The sequence below is a fragment of the Diceros bicornis genome, unplaced genomic scaffold (genome assembly GCF_020826845.1).
Source record: "Diceros bicornis minor isolate mBicDic1 unplaced genomic scaffold, mDicBic1.mat.cur scaffold_108_ctg1, whole genome shotgun sequence".
Classification (NCBI taxonomy): Eukaryota; Metazoa; Chordata; class Mammalia; order Perissodactyla; family Rhinocerotidae; genus Diceros; species Diceros bicornis.
Genome location: NW_026691022.1, coordinates 166,112 through 172,796, shown reverse-complemented (window position 1 = coordinate 172,796; position 6,685 = coordinate 166,112). Strand labels below are relative to the sequence as shown.

General features: G+C 52.0%; 1 long non-coding RNA gene across 1 annotated transcript; it reads left to right on the top strand.

Annotated features, from left to right (window-relative positions):
• The first annotated feature begins 2,522 nt into the window (after positions 1-2,522).
• On the top strand, positions 2,523-3,237 carry LOC131402453 (uncharacterized). The gene is made up of 3 exons (XR_009218678.1): positions 2,523-2,543; positions 2,745-2,845; positions 3,152-3,237. It is a non-coding gene; the product is annotated as an uncharacterized LOC131402453 (long non-coding RNA).
• Positions 3,238-6,685: the final 3,448 nt, after the last annotated feature.

Genomic DNA, 6,685 nt, shown 5'->3' with positions numbered 1-6,685 from the left:
CAGACCACAGACTTCAAACATGAGAGCTGAGAAAGGAGAAGGGACATTAGAAGTCTCCATGTGAAAAAGGATGCAAATGTCACCATTACACAGTGCCGTGGTCAACTCCTACACTGTCACTCAGATGTGGCACACGGGGGTCCCCTTCCTGAGTGAGTGAAGGAGGAGTTCTGTGCAGGGACAATCCTGAGGGGATCCTAGGGAGCTGAGGACTTTGGCATGGCCTCAGGTCCAGCCTGGTGTCAGAGAATCCCAGGGGGCTGGAAAACACAGAAGCCACTTGCATGGGAACCCGAGACACCTTGTGCCTCTCCATCCATGGCTCAGGTTGACTGAGGGCCTCAACACACCCCGAGAGTCCAGAGGACAGGACATTGGTCCGAGGTGTGTCTGGAGGAGGAGTGAAGGCCGGGGGCCAGGGCCTCTGGCTGGGAGGGGGAGTGGTCTCCTCTGCGGGCCCTTGAGCAAGTCACTGCCCCTCTGTGGGCCTCGGTCTCCTCATCTCGGAAATGGAGGGAGATGATCTGTGGTGCAGGCCTCACAGGGGTGATGAGGTACAAGGGGGAGAGGAATGTGCAGGAGCTTTGTGCTCCTCCTCCTTGAGGGGGGGGACAGCACTGGTGACAGTCAGATGACACTGAGTCCTCAGGGGACCCTGAGAGGCATGGGGAGTCCTCACACTTTCCTGATGAGGATAGAGGCTTAGGGGCCTGGGCAGGCCTGAGGGCACAGAGGAGGGAGTGTTGGAGCTGGGAGTCATCTAGAATCAGGGCACCCTGGAATGGGAGCAGCCATAGACACCAGATGTCCAGGGTCCAAGATCAGGGACCTGGGAGACATGGGGAAGGGAACATGGCCTCCCTGAGCCTGTCCTTGACCCTGCAGGAGGTGACATCTGTGAGGGCCACCCTGGAGATTGACCCCCATGGAGCCCAGGAGAGGCAGCAGCAGCAGGTGAGGTGGCCTGAGGGGGAGGGTCTAGGTGTCAGAGGAGGGGTCACTCACCTCATGGCTGGAGGCATCCCTAAGAGAGCGGTCCCTCCTCCTCCAGCCCAGCTCCTGGAGCCCAAGAGCCTGAAATGCCTGCCCTGGAAGTGACCAGGAGGAGGCCTGGAAGAGCTGGGCCCAGGATGGGTTAGGGAGGGGACGGGCAGGGACCACATACCCTGGGATTTGCCAAAAGCCGCCCCTTGGAGGTGACTGGAGAAGTTGGGTGGTCCTGGAGGGGGCAACTGTGGGGAGGCCGCTGAGGGTCCTAGGCTGTTCTCTGTGGGAGTCTGTGGTAGGCAGAAGGCTGGGGTGAAGGGATTTGGGGGAGGGTCCATGGGGGCACCTGAGAGTTGGGACTCATCTCACCACTCCCACCCTGATTTCACAGGGTGTCATCCCCTTCCTGGGCACGTTCCTCTATCAGGTGAAGCTGCTGGACATTGGGATGGTGGATGATCTGGAAGTGAGTGAGCCTGGAGATGGGGACAGGGAGCAGGATCCTGAGGTTTGGGAGGCGAGAGCCCTGCACTGAGACCTGAGCTCTCAGTACCTGGCAAACCTCCTCTGATGAGAGCCCCATGGCCACCCCTGGGAGCTGGGGAGTCAGGCCCATCTTAGCAATGCGTGAATAGACGCTCCGCATAAGCCCCCCACCAGTCTACCTGGGCTGGTGAAGCTCATAGCTGCCTGCCTGCAGAGCTGCAGGAGGCTGTGTCTGAGATGGATTCAGCCTCCCCCTCGGGCCCTGCCCCTGGGGGAGTGCCATCAGCCCCTGCAAGTGAGGAAGCACTTCTGTGTTCCAGCTGTCCCTTCCTCCCTGAGGCCTCAGTCTCCCCGTCTGTCATCAGAGAGGGTGTGCTACAGAAGGTCTCTGGCCTCAGCTCCCCTGTCCCTCCTGCTCTGGAGCCCAGAGCCTGGCCCAGTGTCAAGTTCTCTTTGTGGAAGGTCTGCCCTCTGCTGGGCCCTGACATTCCTGTAGCCTGAAAGGGGTGGGATGGGGGTTGGTTCTGGGCTTAGGGGGCTGTTTTTGACGGACATTGGCTGTCTCCCTTCCAGGGAAATCGGGTCAACTTCCAGAAATGGTGTGAAGTGAGCAGCTATGGGGAGGGTGGGGATGTGGAAATCAGAGACCTCCCCTGGCAAGACTTTCTCTGGCCTCATCCCTTGGGTCTTACATTTATTGAGAGAGTCAGATCCACAGAGCTGGGCATCCCATCACGTTGGCGGGTGCGGGAGGGGCTGGCATCAAGGACACCTTCCTGGATGAGGAACTAGTTCAAGCCAACTGTGAGGACAGGCAAGTCTTGAATGGAGTGGGAAGGAAGGAGGGTTCCCGAGTGAGCACAGACCCCAGACCAGATCCTCACTCCACACAAGTGCCTGGCAGCGTTCCCCACCCAAGCCCTGTCTGCATCCTGTCCTTCCTCCCAGAAATTCAAAGTCATCAGGAGGATGCAGCTGCTCCAGCAGGCTGCAAATGCATATGACCTGGAGCCCAACGAGCGATTTGGGGCCTGGTTCCAGGCCATGGAGCCCATCAGTGTCCATGAGAGGTGAGGGGGACAGGAGTTGGGTGAGGGCAGGGCAGACTCTCTCTGATGGCCAGCTCCAGAGCCTGTGGCCTGGATCGCTGATCAGCCACAGAACTCGTAGCGTGGTGACCCATGGGGCACTGGGACTCATCTGCTGGCAGGCTCTGGGAGGGGCACCTGAGGTGTGGCTCCTGGTAGCTCACAGGCCACTCTGTCCTGTAGCTACTGGGTCTCCTGCCGGCTGGAGCCCGCACACCAGAAGGCGAGCAAAATGCGGCTCTTCAGGAGAAAGAGGAACCGGACATCCTCCAGTTCAGGGCCGAGTGAGTGTTGGGACCAGGAGCGACTGAATCCAGGGGCTCAGTACAGCTTCGGGCTAAGCATGGGACTGGATCCCAGCTCCACTGCTGAGCAGGCCTGGGACAGGCCGCTCCCCTGTCCTCTCTGGGATTTAGTTGAATCCTCTGAAATGGGTGATGCTAAATGATGCCTCTCGCATCAGGGACAAACGGGGTGCTGTTGATGGACTGAGCACTCGGCACAGAGTTTGGCTCAGAGTGCAGAGGTGCAGGGAGGTGTGCCATGAATCACAGGGAGGGACCCCAAAATAGTCTGTTTCTTCTCTTCAGCCACCACGCCCTTGGCGATGAGCCGTCACACTCTGGAGACCACAAGGGCAGCTCCTCCTGACCAGCAGAGACACTGACGCCCTCGGGGTGCACCGGGCCAGCTCTTCCCACCCTGAGTGAACGATGACATCCTAAGACTTTCCCTGGTTTCCCCTAAAGCCCCAGAGGGAGGGCACCACCCCTTCCAACTCCCTGACATCTCCACCCCTGCGACCGTTAACCCATTGGGGAGGAGTGATATTATTTCTTTAATAGTAAATGGTAGGTTTGACTCTTACGTTATATCCTGTTTCTGTCGCAGCCTGGGTGTTGTGGTGTGGTTCTTTCACTTCTTATGTTCATGTAAAAGAGACACAGAATCTTATTTTCCTCCTTGAATTAAGAACTTGTGTATGGTCACAGCTTATTGTATGTGGGAGAAGGGAGGAGGGCCAGCCTCCTCCCTGGCTACTTAATGACACCCTCAAGTCCCCCTTCCTCAGAGGACAGGTGCATTTCTGTGTGGTTCACCTGGGCCAGGAGCAGAGACAGCCCCTCAGATCTCCCTGGATGTCGAGGTTGGAGGGACATTCCCAGGCAGAGCAACAACCACTGAAATGTGGGTGTCTTTCAAATAGCACTTACCAGGACCATGTCCTTCCCCAGGACAGTGGCTGTCTTTCTACAGCTTATCAGGAAGAAGGAATGATTTTTGCTTCTCTTGTTAATGTTTCTTTGATCAGATATTGGAAATTGCCGTTTGCTAAACAGTCTCTGGATTTGCATCAACACTAAATGAGGAAAAATATAAAAAGATAAAAGTTTGCATGTGGAACAGACAAGGCCAGAGGAACACCATGTGCAGATGGACTAAGGGCCGACAGGACATCCCCACCAGGCCGCCTCTAGTACTCCCTGTTCACCCTTCGCCAAGACTGGAAACCTGGGATCCTGGCCCATGCCCTAGGAAGTCCTTTTCTCGCTTGTTTCATATCCAGAGGGAAAGATTCATGATGCAGCTTTTAAAGCTACAACAGGACTTTGTTCCATAAACCTCACTGCTCCCTGTGAACTAGGATTTCCAGCATCCCCGCACTTCCTTGTATGATTCTTTTTTGGCAGAAATTCCCTAGAAGGCCCCCAGCCTCTCTGTCAGGTACATCGTGGCCATTCCTCCCTGGCTGAGCCTGATGGATCAGTGGTGAGCTCTGGTTTGCCAGGACAATAGACCTTAATCCTGTCCACTGAATGACCCACACCGTCCCTTGCTGCCCTGGGTGACATCTGGGCCCCTGTGGTTCTGAGGTCCATGGTCTTAGACAATCACTAGTTTACACACTCAGTCGTGTTGTTACTGACTTGTCCCAAAGTGGCAGCTGGGCCTGAGCGAATAGAGCACTTAGTCCCTGGGACGGCTGTGTTCTTTTCCCCAGTCTGTGCTGTGGTTATGTGGATTTGTGTTACAGGGATGTGAAACTTTACTGTTGGGAGTTTTGAAAGATGAGGCAGGAGAGGGGCAGGTATAGAAGTGGGTCCAGCAGGGGAATTCCACCAATCTTAGACACCACAGACACAACAGATACCACCTTAACAATTAAAATACTGAAATGCTCCCCACGTGTGTGGTGAACAGACACTGCTCAGAGCTCATGCTGAGAATCCACCCGACGACGTGGAGCTAAAGTCTTAGCACCTGGCATTTTGAACATCATGCCCTGGAAACACCCTGTAAGACAAGGGCCATTGTCTTGAATTCCTTGGTACTTCTTCCCCCTCCTTTCTGAAGGCTGCAAGTGTCACCCACGGATGCCTTTTCAGTTCAGCCTGAAGCAGAGTAGAAATCCTGCTTCCCACAGCCCAGGTCCTTCCTTTCAGGACACTGCCATCCAGGAAAGAAAGAATTCATGCATCAGTGTAGACACACAAACACACACACTCATATCCCACCCAAATCCCAAGATGCATGAACTACTAAGAGATTAAAAGTGACTTCAGAAACAGATCAACCAATTGCAAAAGAAGGGTTTCATGAAGATCCTGACTCAAATAAAATGTAAAACCAGGAAATAACCTTGACAAAACTGGGAGACTTGGGATACTGACTGGACAGTTGATTATCCGAATGACATTTTTATTTTTGTGTGTGATAATATTATTGTGTTTGTGTTCCAAAAATCCCTCATCTGTAAGAGAAACAGAAATATTTACAGCTGAAATGATGTGCTCTCAGACATCTCTTCTGGTTAATTCTTGGGGTCTTGGTGTGAGGATAAACAAAGCCAGATGGTATACGAGTTGACAATCTTTAAAGCAAGTAACAGGTTCACAGAGATTGATTTTTCTCTATTCTGAGATTTAGAGATTTTTGAAAACCTTCAGAACACAATTTTGATAAATGTAGTATACTTGCTGTTCATATTACAATGTTACAAATTAAAACCTCACAAATATAAAGGAATGCTTCTCCTTCCTGACCTAAGGAAGCTCTCTCTCAGTCTGGCTTCTGTGAATGACCTGATGATGCCACCAGTTATTCACTTATCACGTGTTTGTTGAGTAATTCCTATGTGCTCTGTGCTGTGTGCAAGGCGAACACATTTCCACGACTCTGGATCTCGTGTGGGAAGGAAGGCAATGAGCCTGCTGCAAGGTTCTCTACGGGGAAAATAATGCCTCCAGGGGGTATGCTCATTCTGGAGATTCCAGAATCAAAGCTACACAAGTTTGCCAGGTAACAGATAAGAGATACTTAATTCATGATATTGAAATCACCTATGTCTGAATTACCATGTGACAATGAAGAGAAGATTGATGGATTTTATGTTATAATTAGATGCACAATCATGGTGCTGGCCTCTGGCCAGGTGGTTAAGTTTGGCATGTTCTGCTTTGGTGTCCCAGGTTCAGTTACCAGGCACGGACCTACAGTACTCATTAGCAGCCATGCCGTGACGGTGACCCACACACAAAGTAGAGGAAGATTGGCAACAAATGTTAGCTCACGATGAATCTTCCTCAGCAAAAAAAAAAAAAAGCAAAATCACAATAAAAATTTATGGAATCGGATTTAATAGAAATTAACAGACAAATCTTGTTCAAGTAGGTATTATCTCTTCATTGAGTGTAAGTTCTAGAAAATACAAATGTAACTTCAAAACACTAATTCCTCAGCTTCAATTCTCCTATCAATTTTAATATAAAAAGGAGAAAACTCATGGTAAATAAAAATTGAGGTTTACCATGAAAGCTCAAGATCATGATGGCCGTTACAAAGAGATGCTGTGAGAGTCAAGCCTGTCTCGTGGGGAATTTCTCATGGGCACCACTCTCCTTTTCTTTAGAACTGATGTTGCCTTCCTCACTGTGTTTTCAGGATGCCTTTCTTGGCTCCTTGCTCTCTCTGCCTCCCCGGCAATCTCGTCTGTCCTCGAGGCCACCGTCAGTCTGTCCCATGCTTTTCCTCACTTTCTGTGTCTGTCTCCTGATATCTCTAGAAGATGTCCGTTGCCTGCAGAGGGGCTGTGAGCGACCCAGACCCATCCCTGGACTCATCTC